We start from the raw sequence: 13,891 nt of genomic DNA, 5'->3' as shown, positions 1-13,891 counted from the left end.
ATCACATTGCATCACCAGTGAAATGCTGCTCAGATCATGTCTTTCCCTTGCATTAAAACCGAATGACAAAAAGGTTGAAATTCTACAATGAGAATAAATGGATTCCTACTGGTCTTCTTTCTCTATTGGTTTGGAAAGCTTAGGTAAATAGAGATGGAAGCATCTCATTTTTGTTGAAACCAGCAATCTTAAGGAACAGTTAGGAAAATTCAAACCTTCACCTTTGTAACCTCCGCAAAGTTTTATTTTACAAAATTCAGGTGGAGAAATAAGATTTCCTAAAGATCTGATGTAGTACAACAGCCACTTGATTATTATTCTCTTTACTTACTATCTTCCTGCAGTGTTTGTGTGGGTGTTGCATCCTGTTTAGCCTTCCATCTCTCAAGCAGTTCAAGTTTCCCCTGGGAGACTTTTTACACATTCCAGTGCCCCTTGTTCTTCAGACTTTAAATCAGTAACATTTTGATATCATGAAAAGACATGATAGGATTATCAAATTAAAAAAAAAATCAACATTCTTTTTTCATTGTTGTCCTTTTATGCTTGAATGGAGACAACCTTCAGGTGATGATGATGATCATCGTCTCAGATGATCCCAGTGTAGTACAAGATCTACTTCTATGGCTTTTTTTGCCATTTTTTTGGTGTCTTACTACTACATTCTGTGCTTCTCTTTTCTATGTAATGCCTGTAGGGAATTTCAGCAGTGACTTGCACAGTGAAATAGCAGCAGTGAATTATTTAAAATAAGTATAGTCACTTTAGCATGATTTAATAATTAAAACCCCGTTTAAAGAAAAAGCCACTCCACAGAGAGAATCGAGAGCCCTTGTTTGAGAACTGGTGGCTTTGGCCGGAGCCCTGAAGTTTTTGGATTACCATGGAATTGTCAGCTCTGACAGGTACAGGAAGATCCTCTCAAGTGGGTTGAAGTCTCTTATGTCTTATTTGCTTTCTTATCACTTACTAAATTCAGACATAAATTATTATTGCACTTTCAGATCATTAAAAAATACCTTTCTCTTCTTTCCATTGCTCTCTTTCATTTATTAAGTATAATTGTTTAATAATGCAAATTAATTTATTAACTTGAATGTGTAACTTTAAATATTTTATTAACAAATCCAGGCTTTTTAATACAAAATGTGGAACTCTCACTCTTGCTGTGTACATGCACACATATATATAGTTAGAAAAGCCTGTGGCTGGCTTTTTATTTTCCACATGTATAGGTATAAATCCCTGAGAAGCCCAGTGTAAATTGTGCTCTTAGCTTTGGATTACAAACAGCTTCGTTTAGGAAACCACACAGAGAAAGGTATTGGCTAAGGAGGTAAAAATATTTTATTTCCCTGAGAAAACAAAGTGGTTGCTATGGGACAGAAAATTATCTAATGATGGCTTTCACAGAGATGTGCAACTGGCTGGAATTAGAATATTCAAACCACAGTGGGCAAAAATGCTGATTTTTCTAGGTTATATTTGTGGAAGATTTTTCTTAGTGTAGATCTAGAAACTTTCAAGAACAATAAAGAAGCAGATATTTTTCTGTAGGGTGCAATGTAATTGTTTTTCCTTTTCAGTCCTCCTCTGCAAATGAAACATTTGTTTAGTCAAACTGCTTTTAAATACCTGTGAAGAAAATCACAGTCCTTGTGAGTGCTCAATGATGATTTCTTGATGTGTCACCTCATACAAATAATGATTTTTTTTGTGCGTGCGTGTAGCAATATAATTAAAAATCTAAGCAATAAAGAAAAGTTATTATCTAAATTTAACAATAACCTGCTTAAAATGTATTTTTAAATGGTGGAAAGCTTGAAATATGATGTTTTTTAAATGCTGCTGTGTGAGATCTAGAAGCATCATCTTTCAACTTACCATAGAGAATTATTGAGTCCAAGGTAGCTGGGCAGGCTGGGGATTGTTTGGCTCTGTGGAATGTGTTATGATCCACCAAAAGCTTCTAATTAACTATCTTACCCCATCCTCCAAGTTTAAGAGCTATGGCTTTGGCTTTTTTCCCATGATACTTCTTATGACATGGCAATTTTTAAGAGCCCCATCTTCTCCAATGGAGAGGCTACGGTGTCACACCAGGTCTACCTACATGGAGACTGGTAAAACCAATTAATTTAACTACAATTAAGCACCAGGGGCATGGAAATATTAGACCTGTGGAGGTATTTGGTGCCTAATGCTATAGAAAGGTACATTTTGGAATGGTTTTTTTAACTTGTTGTATGCCTGGGCCCCACTGAAGTGTATCTTTCACAATTCAATTAAATGGACGTAGAAAACCCGTTTAGTGGTAAATCCACCATCCCTTGGCAGGAGTGCTTTTGTGGACACTTTTGCTTATCCAGAAGAATAACAACCTGGCATATCCAGAAGTTGTGTAGAGGCTTCTCAGGTGAATCTGCATGGAATGTCTTGTTAGCTCTGTAATTCTTGCCTTGCCAGACCCTCCTGACTCAGAAATCATGCATGAGCCATGTTCTCTTTTGCTCCTTGGTTTGGGAATACGCTGCAGATATGCCCAAGCTCAGCAGCGTGTGCTGGATTTTGCTCTGTGCTTGCTGCACTGAAGTGCTTTTGTTGCTCACATGAATTACTTAGCACTTGTACTCTTTTTAAAAAAAGATCCTAATGTCCTCCCTAGCTTATTATGGACACTAATTTCTAATGCGTGTAGATTAGTAGTGAACCTTGCTAATGCTTGAGAAAAATTGGTCTGTTCTTGAATGAGAAAAAAACCAGATGTTTTCATTCCTTTCATAACTTTATTCTCTTAACAAATTAGAGGTCTTTGTTATCCAAAGAAATTTCTGCTGTGGTCATGCTTGGAAGTTCCACTAGCTGTGTGTGCCTTGCATAACTGCATGCAAAAATTGCTGCTCTAGATTATCCTGCTTTCAGCATGAATAGTTAAGGATGTGATCTTGCATCATGATTAGCCTTCTGGGATCCTCCCAAATTCCCTGAGTTTCTAACCTGTAGTATCAAGCTAGCTAAGTCTTACTTGTGCTAGTGACAGGCTTTTTCTGAATGTGCTGTATTTTGAAAAGTTACTAAAGTCAACAGTCCTGTGAGAGAGACCATTTACTGTTGAGTGTGATCATGATTTCTGTCCTTAGTGTGTTTGTGCCTCCATTTGCTCAAAAATATCCAATTATTGCCATCAGTAATAAATTTCTGCTTTGTTTCAGTTTCCTATCTCCTTTTCCATATTTTTTCACAACTGTTCCCTACATTTTGTCTCATAGTAATCCTCAGATTCATGTTGAACTACTTCATCCATTTTTTAGTGTCTTTACTCAGTTCCTGCATTACAGGCTTTTCTGTGGTGACAGTGTTGTTTTCTACCAGCCAATCTCCTGAACTTTCTGTACTTACACTCCCATTATGTGCTTATGGGATCTATTCATCACAGCTAACACAGTCCCTGGACTTGGGGGTTTCTTCTCTCCTCTTCTTTTTTGTCTGTGTGTGTTTGCATGTCTTTCCTTTACAGTACTCCCTGTTAGTCAAGACATATTTCTTACCTGGCATTAACAGTTGTGTGTTGGGAGATTTGTTTTCTAGGCATCACCTGCACTGGGTAGGTATTGAAAATGCAGAATATTGATAGATGCAATGTTGTAAAAGCCAAGAAAATGCCCCTCAGCCACAGAACAGTATTTAGGAGACAGCTGCTTCCCCCCCATCTTTTTTCCTATAAGGGAGAGTGACAGAGGAGATAAGAAAGATCAACTGGTTTTACAAAGGTTTTCCCAGGCATAATAGTGCATAGCAACAAAATCCCTGACAGTTCCACCCTTTAAGGAGCACAGAGGAAGGTTGAAATCGGTCAGTGAGCCTTAAGTAGTGAGAGTCTAAAATAAAATCCACACTGAGACAGAGTAAGGTGATGATAAGGAGAGAGAATCTGTATTTTGTTTATGATGGTATTTACCAGTAGCAATGTCTATTTTCAGAAAAGGCTATCCATTCCTGGCACAATGATCAGAAAGTCTCATGTAGTCTCTTCTAAAGAAGGCTAACAACCTTTAAATGCTAAGCTTCTTGATTATGTAAGCTGAAAAAATACTAAGTCAGAGAAAATTCTGCCCATTCTTTTAGATAAGGGTCCAGTGGAGCACCAGCTAAAAATGAGTTTCCTAGTTAATATTTGGAACCTTGTCTATTGAAGTACTGGTGATGTTTGAAGAATTAAATGGAAGGCTTACTGATTGTTCTTCTCTTGGATCTGTACTCTGGAGAATCTACAGTTGTGAAGTTTTTCACTTTTCCTCCACAGATTATTCTACTCTCTTGTTGGATCAAAGCAGCAAAAGGGTTTTCTTAGTCTGGGTTGCACTAGAATACAGGGCAGCAGTGGAGGTAGGAATAAACTGCACTCTCTGCACAGGTTTTGGATAGAAATGGGACTTGTGATCATGATGGGCTGTGGAGAAGCTACTTGGCTTCCACCTTACCTGTGTGCGCTTCCCAGTTATGTGCTTAGACAAATCCATGAACTGTGGTTGTTCGAAGGAGTGATGGGGGAAGAGAACTACTTTTGAATACCTTCAATGCTTTTATGGTGTCCTACATAGGACTCTTGTTCTCTATCTTGCATCATTCAAATGTTCCTTTTATTTCTTGACAGAAAACTGCTCCCATTAGAATCCACAGCAAAGGATACACCACCTTCACTGCAAGTAGGATTTAAACACTTGTGTCTTTCCCTTCATTCATCACTTGAAAACCTGTAGATTAAGAGGTGCAAGTGCTCCAGTGTCAGAGCTCTGTGACTCTCTCAGTGATGTAGGAGCTTACTCAGAGCCTTTGCTTTTTGTTGAGTTTCCAACATAAATTTAAATCGCTAATTAGTCACTCCTGCGTCTTCATCATTTACTGTATTACTTTTGGTGGCTGTATGGTTTGCTAAATCCTTATCTTAAAGTGGTGGCTGGTGTTTAGAGACTGAGTAAGCTCTGAGCAGAGGCTGTAGGAATTGCACTTTACTCTTCGTGCCATGTGCAGCATCCCAGTGTACGCTGCCTTCTTGTTTATGTACTACGTGACATACACTTTCCTGAGTCATTGAGTACTGTGATTCCTAGGCATCTTAAAGCAGTAATCCATTTTCATTTTCTCCATTGAAAATCTCTTTCAGATTATATCTCCCGAATTCACTGGGAATCACTGGAATTTCACTATATTTTCTGCCTGTCTTCCAGTCCTTCCACCTCCATTAATACTTTATTTCTTGACCTCAAATGTATCCTGTGAGTCCCATTTATTTTTCCTCCCTTTCTGCTAATAACTCCTTTGATGTTCCTTACAGCTTCCTAGTATAAAGTGAAGCATGATGCTAGCCAGGGGGACTTAGGGTGAATTACTTGTAAATTTCTTGCCAAATTCTTGACCAGGAAAAATTATTCAAGGTGATTCTATAGAAGTTTTCCTCGGCTTTATAAATTTTCATATATTCTTGTGCTGTTTCACTGCCCTCCACCAGTCATTTTCCAGCTGAGGGAATGATCTTAGGCTTTCCTAATTTCCACTGGGAACATGGCATGGTGAGTGAGAATAATCTGTGACTGTGTTTCTGACCCCTGTTGCAACAGAGGTGTCCTGGGGACTGTGGTCACCTCTCTGTTACCTCAGGCAGTGGTTCCTGAGAAGCCAGAGCTGCTGGGGACTCTTACAGGATTGCTGCACCACAAGATTCCAGTGAAATTTTGTCTGGTGTTCACTGGTAGAGCTGAGGGCTGGATATTTCCCTTGATTTATGTCTCTACCACAAATATTAGTAGACAAAAAATATGCTGCAAGTGGTTTGAATTTGCTTCTCAACTGAAGCTTCCTAATGTAAGATCTGAAATACATATTTTATGTTACCTTGTTTTATCTCTCTTATGTCCTTTTTTCTTTGGTACATAGTACATTTTCCATGTTTATTTACTTTTTTGTTTATAAAGATATGCTGTTTATTTCTTAAATTTCTCATGGCCCTGACCTGTGCCCCTGAATTTATGAGTACAATCACCATCTTATTTTGGATGTGCTTCTGTAGATGACCACAGGCTGGATCCTAGGTGGCCAATGCCAGATGATGCTTCCTCCGGTGAGGAATACATATGTAGTTTGCTTGTTGGTACAGTTGGTTCTCCTTTCTCTGATCCCATTCTTTTTTAGGCTTTATTTGCATCATTTCTTGTCTGGAAGAAAACAGAGTTATTTTGAAACTTGAACACGGAAGTCAAATTTCATTGTAGTAGTCATGATGTCCGGGGGTGTGACTGCCAAATAATATCCAGAACAGTTCTATTTTCATAGTAATGTCTTGGATGTCAGCCATGCATTTTCCACTGAATTAATGAATATCACATCTACCACTGCTGCCAGAAACATAAGAACAAATGGGAATGCTTCTGAGATAGAATGTACATAAAATTGCTTTTTGATGATGGATTTAAAGCTTGCACCTTGTTTATTCTTTCAGTTATTTACCTGCTCTGACTTACTAACCTATATAAACAGAGTCCTTTTTTGTATTCTTGTTCCATAAAATCTGAACTCAGCTGTCAGTGCAAAACTCGATCTGCAGGCAGCATCAAGAAACAGGGGGGAAAAAAAGGTCTTTCCTCAACATTTTCAAACATTTTAAAACCCAAGTGATAATGTCGTGAACCAGGAGTAGGTATAGTATTGTGATATCACTTTAATCATTAATCCACCTCAAAGACTCTTCAGTGAGCAAGCCTTTCTTTCTCAATGGAATTAACCACTGAGAACATTACAAATGCTGCAAACACCTACATATTTGTACAGAGATAACCCCCTGTTACAGCAGATACTTGCTTTTTTTATCTTAGTTATACCAGCATGATTCATTAACAATTATTTTTGAGATGAAGAAATCTGGGCTACCAATATAATTTAAAATGCTGTTACTTTAATGAATAAGTCAGCAGTGTTTTAGTTTCTATTTAACAACAAGTGTTGATGCCAAGATTTTGCCCCCAAAAAGGCAGGAACGGAAAAATTCTGCTTAGAGACAAAGTTTGTAGCCTTTAAGCAGCAAGGTATATTTATTTTGCGGGCCTCTGGAGCACCCGGGGAACGGTCAGGTTGCCCTGGAAAAACACCTCCACCTTCCCAGTGAAATGACAGGATTTTATACAATTTCTACGGGTGATTGCAACATATTTACATACAACATTTACATTAGAATAAGAGCAAAGGAGGAATTCTTGAAGATCACTTATACTAGAAAAGAGGGGAAAATAGTGTGCAGAGGATAATGTGGGTGCTATAATGGTGGGGTTCACTGTTTACCATCATAGTTTTTTGCTTTCTCAAGCGTTGTGCAAGTCTATGGGATATGGATGTCTTACTGGCTTCTTCTACACTCACAACCCCCAGAAGTATCCTCTCCTTAAGTTCTCTTCTCACTGCTTGCAGACTCACGGGCTTCAGGGAGGCTGCAGAGTCAAAAATTTTATTCTCTTGGTGCTTGGTTTATTTTTTTGTTGGTAGTACCTCTGCCAGGATAAAAGTGGGCTCCTTTTGCTGCTCTACTCTAATGTCAGAATGAAAGTGGTAATGCAAGTTTTTTTGTCATTAAGTACATCATAAAGCAGTGTGCATCTCTGGGAAGGCAGCCAGCAGAGTGAAAAGCTTTCACAGTTCTCTAGTTCCTTTCCAGCCCAGCTATGTCTGCTGAGTAAAATACTGTATTCTTTACTCAATGAAAATATTATCCTCAAAGTGCAATAAGGTGTTAAAAAATTATAGCAATGTCATATTAGCAGCTTGATTGTTCCCTCCTCTCCTCACAATTAAACTTTGGAATATGAAGATTGGATGATTTTTTTCCCACTATTTTCAAGTGTTTATAGATTGCAACCTCCTAGAAATCTTTCTCTTCTAAAAACTGTTTTCTTTTGTCCAAATCCTCCTCTCTCCCTATCCATTTGTCTTGGTTGCTAATTTTATGTAGCTTTGCCATGGTGGGGTATCTTCTAGAAATTATCTCTTATATGCCATTTATTTCCTCTTGGCTCTGGGAGGTGGGAAGATTATCCTTTGAGAGCTGGTGGTGGAAGCAGTGAAAGGCAGCTGTAGCCATGAGAAGAAGGGAAAATGAAATTGAAAAGTGGCAGTGAAGGACACCAAGATTTGAGAGTGGAAGATGAGGGAGGAGCTGGAGCTGAAGGAAGATGTTATGAATCTGTTTCTTTGCTGTTTTCTTATCATTCCTGCCTTGGCTAACTCACACTAATGGATTAATTTCAACAAATAAGTTTGCCCAATACTCCCCACCCTCCGAATACACTTGTCTATGTGAATTGTACTGGACTAACACTTGTGCCTCTGTCACAACATTTGACCACTTTGACCACTTACATATTTGGAAACTTCTACAAGAATCCAATCTTTTTTTTCTTCCCCCGTTTGAGAGCATTATACACTTTTCAGTTATGAAAATGGTGTTATTCTAAATAAAACTGACATGATCCACCAACACTTTTGGAAGCACAGATGCTTTGTCCCACTATTTACTAAAGAGGTTCACACTTAGATTAAAGCAGTGAAATCAGATCACTGAATAAAGCCTGGAACAACATAATGATTTAAGGAATTCATGGAGAGCTTCTGGGAGGAAGAAAGTTACACAAAGGCAAAATTAGATTGTTTTCTGTACAACACCAGAACACAGAAACACCATGCAATCCAATACTGGTGCATTTGTTTTGCTAAGCATCTTGTGCGGTTTTACTTACCTTTGTTCTCCTCTGCAACATCAGACTGCAACCCACAAACTCACACCACAACCCACAAATTCAAATACTGCGTCTGAGGCCCATCAGTGTCAGACATCAGAAGAGGAGTCAGGCATCTTTGTTTGCAGGAACCACCAGCCGTGGAATTCTCTGAATGACATGGGTTTTAATTTATCTTTTTCTTCAGCATAAACTGTGTGGGTTGGGATATGCACAGCCCCCTCATGTTAAGCGATATTTTTTCCCAACTCAGTGTATACATAATGCAAAGAATGACATTAATTTGTTATGTTCTCAATGCTTCTGTGTGGTGCTGCATCAGGACAAGATTTTCCATTGTATTATTAGAGGAGAAAATTTCTCCACCCTTTCACCAGCTTATTTAAAGAGCACAAGAATTTGTAATGGGAGATAATTATATTTTATTCATATTTTCTACCCTATTGTTGGAGGTAGAAGAATGCAGCTTCAGGGGTTCACACTTGACTGCTTTCAGTCTGAGGTAAACAGATCTTTCTGTCCAGATACTGTAGAAGTTGTTAATCTCTTGCTTCAATGACACTTCTAAGTAGCTGATAGTCTGCTGCTGTATAAAGATGAACCATTCTGGATGAGTTCTACTTACTGATGAAAACAGACCTGGAAATCAGCCCAGTTCATATTTAAAGAAATCAATTACAACAAGTAGTTTCATGTTTTATCAACTGCAAATCACCCCATTGCCTTTTTTGAAAGGTTTCTCAATAACTATTTACTTTTTAAAAGATTCTCCTTTTCCTTGTCTTCACAGCCAGCGGAGAAAACTCTTTATCTGTGTGCACAAATGTATGGAGGACAGACACAAATATTTACCCTACTTATTTGTATTATTCAGAGTAAGATTGGATGCCGTTTTCAACCCAAATATGCATAATAGAAATGAGGGGCTGTGAGTGCTCTGGGAGTATAAAATCTTGAGAAACCCTTGTCAGAGCTGGCCTTCCCATTTCAGGGAGAATGCTCTACAGGAACACATCTACGTAAAATACAGGGCTTTATTTGGCTAAGTTGCTGCTTTTACATCCATATATCTGTTAGAATCAAAGTGAGCCATCCATGTTTTATTCAGATAGGTTGCTTGCTTCGACATTGCTAATAGACTTGAGTCATGTTTTTAAATTCCCCTTCAACTATTGTAGCTTCCTGCGTTTCTCTTTCGCTCTTCAAGCTGCTACTTGCAAGACATCTCCCTCATTATTGACCATTGTTTCCTCCCTCCTTCCAACCTTTCACACAGAATTGGAGGGTTTCATTTTCCCACCTTTTAACCTTCTATTGTTCTGCTTCTATCTGCACCCCTGACCCAAATTCCTCACACAAAGCAACCTCTCATCCTTGGGGACCGAGGTTTTATTTCGGCTCTCAGGTAAATTCTGATCTGTGTATCTGTATCACTGCAGGCAGAGCTTCAGCCATTTGCAGGTTGAGCCTGACAATTTTTCTTTTTAAAAAGGGAAAAGCCATGAGATTCAAGCTCTTTTGGATCATAATTTCTGCTCCTATTACCTTCTAACCTATCAAAGAGGTGTCAGACATTGGTTCTGACATGTAACAAGTTTTAAGCAATAACCAGTAATTTTTTAATGTAATCTGAGTAGAAGATTCTCTGTCTCTACTTGATGTTGTATAAGCATCTCAAAGTAAAGCCCTGAGGTGAACATGTCTCCCTTCTGTAGACACGTGCAGCTCTTTGAGTGTTTTTCTTGCATTACTGCTGTAATCTTAGTGAAGGCTAGTTTATAATCATATGAGCACAGCAAGAAAGAAGGATTTTCATTTCCCATGATTTTAATTTAACGTATGCGTTGCATCTGTATATTCATCAACTTTTAAATTCCTCTGGAATGTACCTACAAACACACTTTAGATACTTTGTTATTAAAATACTTGGGAATTGAGTGAGGTGTTTTCTGCAGAATTGGAGAGCTTGGCAGTGGCCAGTTTGCTCCATCACATAAAAATTTGCCTGTGGTTGAGCCATCCACACAGTTGTGCCTGAGCTGAGAGCCTTCCCAACTCCTTGTTGCTGGTTTTTAGGGATGTTCTGGGAAGAAGTTCCTTGAAAGAGCAGCGTGACACTGGCCCTGGTCACAGAGGGTGAAGTCTGGGGACGGTGATGTAGCGGCAGTGCCCAGTAACGGAAGGGGTGTCTGGTACATGGCTGTGGAACTCACACTGCTATTTTTTGTTTTTCCTTCTAATTGATAGCTCCTGCCATCTGTTCCCGAGTCATCCCTCTGCTATCCTTTCCTACACACAGTCTTCTGCCCCCATTCTACCCTTCAAACTCAGCCTGCCTGCCTGAAGGCTGCTGGTTGATACCACTGGTAGCTGGGTGCTGAGAAGTTACTAACAGTGGCAACAGAGATACCACTGAAGTTAGGGCAGCTAAGGCTCCTCCAGTATCATTTCAGTGGGCTCAGATGCTTCTCTGTGGTTTAACTGCAGCTCCCTGAGAAAACTCCCCAGATTTTTTTGCAGCAAAATAAAAAACCCAAACTCTTTGCTTTATAAAATAGGTTTAATTTTTTCACTGAGGTGGATTCCTGAATCTGGGTTCCCGACCACCTTGTGGCTTTCTGAAATAAGTAAATAATCTAGAAGCACTGTAGCAACCTAGTTTGGGTTCCTCCCTTTCCCCCCACAAAGAACCTTTATGTACTTAACTGTCTATATATGAATCTCTCTTTTCTTGCCTATCTCTTCATTTGGTGGCTTAGCATATTGGAAGCCTATTTTGTAGTGGAGAGAAATGCATTTATATATGCTAAGAACTGTATTTTTAACAGAAACCTAGATGTTAAAGGAATTTTTCTGGCAAGAACTCCAAAATTGACAAAATCAAACAAGAATAAAATCAGGGCAGTCATAGCTGTGTTCTACCATTATCTGAGGAGCCTTGGCCCTTAGAGGTGTTGGTGGGATGATTAAATAAGAGCTTTGGTCATAATTTTGTGCTTTTTTAAAGGCATCCAAGTGCCCCAAAATACATCCTCAAGAGTATGTAAGTCACTGATTTTCCACAGATTTCTAATGGGGCCTGTGGACTCAAATGCCTATAAAAATTGGGAGACTGTTGTTACAAATATAAAAAAAATGCTCATCAAAATTAACTGAGGAGCCCAATTTCTGTTTAAGGTAGCTTTTTCCTTTTAGACACATCCCCATGCAGAGCTCCCACACATTTTCCTGAGCACCTCCCAAAGGAGTAGGGAAATGAGAGCTTACTTCACCTCTGTTTAGAAAGATCTTTGTGATTTTTAGGTTAAGAATGTTTATAGCTCATGGGTTATATTGGGGTTTTTGTACTACTATAATCAAATTATTAGTTTTTTGTACTGAGACAGCAATACCAAGACTACAGTTATGAGGCAGAAAATCTTTCAGGAAAAAGTGGAAACTGCTGGAATATTTTCTTTTTAAATTTCCCAACACCATAGAATTCAAGACTTCAGTTAAAATAAACAAGTCCTAATAAGCTATTAGTGAAAATGAGGAAAAACTCAAAAACTGCAGCTGCAACTATTCACTGACTTCCTTGATTGTCATATTTTCCCATTGTACAATAGTGGTTATTGCAGGAGGCTCTGCCATATAGGAAGAAATTATATTTCCTGAATTGGGGAAAAGACAAACAGTTAAATGGAATAAAATGATCAGTCATCAGCTGATACATCTGCTGATGTAGGTCGGAAAGAATTGCCACAATTTCCATGAAACTCAATAATTTCAAGTGGCTTTCGTATTTTTTTATGTTTTTCTAACACTGATTAGAAACCTTTAGATGATGAAATGTTATGGCTCTGGCAAGAATCTAATAAAAATCCCCCTTGGGATTGGTTTTGATTGACTACAATTGCCTGTCTGTTTTTGTTTTACTGTATATGAGCAGACATGAATGAGCACAGTTGGGTTAACCCTGTCCTTGCTCTACTACTGGTATTAAAGACTTTAAGCCACTGACACCCCCAAAAAGAAAATTAGGATTCCATTAATACTCATAGTTCCTTTGTCATTTGTGGCTCCAAATATAATTTAGGGGGATTGGAAGAAGATATTTGAAACTATAAAGCACAAATGCTTGTAATTCAAATTAGTGGCACAGTTCTGGTGTAGCAGTTCTTGTTCTGGAAATTATATTGGTTCTTCTGGGGAGCTAATTAATCCACATATTTATAAGTTAATGAATAAAAGTTCAAAGTTATTCTTTAGAAAGCTTTGCATCTATTAAAAGTTAAGAAGAAGATTCTTCCTGTCAAATAAAGATGTTTGATGCTGTGTCCAACATTTCCCTTGGTAAGATTTTCACCTGATAAGGATAGTTGCTTTTAAAAAGAAATTGAATCAAACCATAAAATTATATTAGAGAAGCATTATTTTCTTTATAAATTAGACACTGGAATGTTAAATTAAGTTTAAACTATTCAATTAATTTATGCTTACTAGTTCTTTTTGCTGTTATGTTAACTATGAGATCATTATGCAAAAAGACATTAAATTCATTTAAGTAATTTGTTTTCTGTCTTGAAGCAGTTTTCTCATAAGAAACTCCCTTAATTTTCAAAATAAATGCATTAGTGATCATCAGAGAACCCTGAAATGGAATAAATATTTATTAACTGTTACATAGGTTATGTTATTTATGACCATTTTTTAATGTAGGTTACTGGTTTTTTTAGTGAATTTCCTGTTCTTTGATATCCTTGTATCTTAGATTTAACTAGATACGCTTAACATTTTTGTGACTTTTAGCACCTCCCCCTGCTTCTTATCTGTCTTTCTCAGTTATTTACACTTCCTCTGGAAGCATACTTACACTGCCTGGCACAGCTATAAATCAATTTTTTTTAGAATTAGTACTTTACAAACTTCACTGGTTACACCTTGTGTTTTCTGGCATCTGCAGAAATTTAGCACTGAATTTAGCAAAAGAGCTTGATCAGGTTTTTTTTCTTTTTCATTTTTATCCTGTGCAAAAAAAATTCTCTTTTATTCCAGTGCAACGGAAGGGGAAGGGGAAATAATCGTGCTTGTATCTCTGTTTGAGACTGGAATATAGGCCATGGGAAGAT

At 38.0% G+C, this 13,891-nt stretch overlaps 1 protein-coding gene across 1 annotated transcript in view; it reads left to right on the top strand.

Moving 5' to 3' along the window:
* SHANK2 (SH3 and multiple ankyrin repeat domains 2) overlaps positions 1-13,891 on the top strand; it is a 324,085-nt gene that overhangs the window by 99,648 nt on the left and 210,546 nt on the right. The window lies entirely within an intron of this gene.

This window comes from Corapipo altera, unplaced genomic scaffold (genome assembly GCF_003945725.1).
Source record: "Corapipo altera isolate COAL_440 unplaced genomic scaffold, ASM394572v1 114, whole genome shotgun sequence".
Classification (NCBI taxonomy): domain Eukaryota; kingdom Metazoa; phylum Chordata; class Aves; order Passeriformes; family Pipridae; genus Corapipo; species Corapipo altera.
The sequence above is the reverse complement of the archived record's forward strand: the minus strand, read 5'-3'. Positions and strand labels throughout refer to the sequence as shown.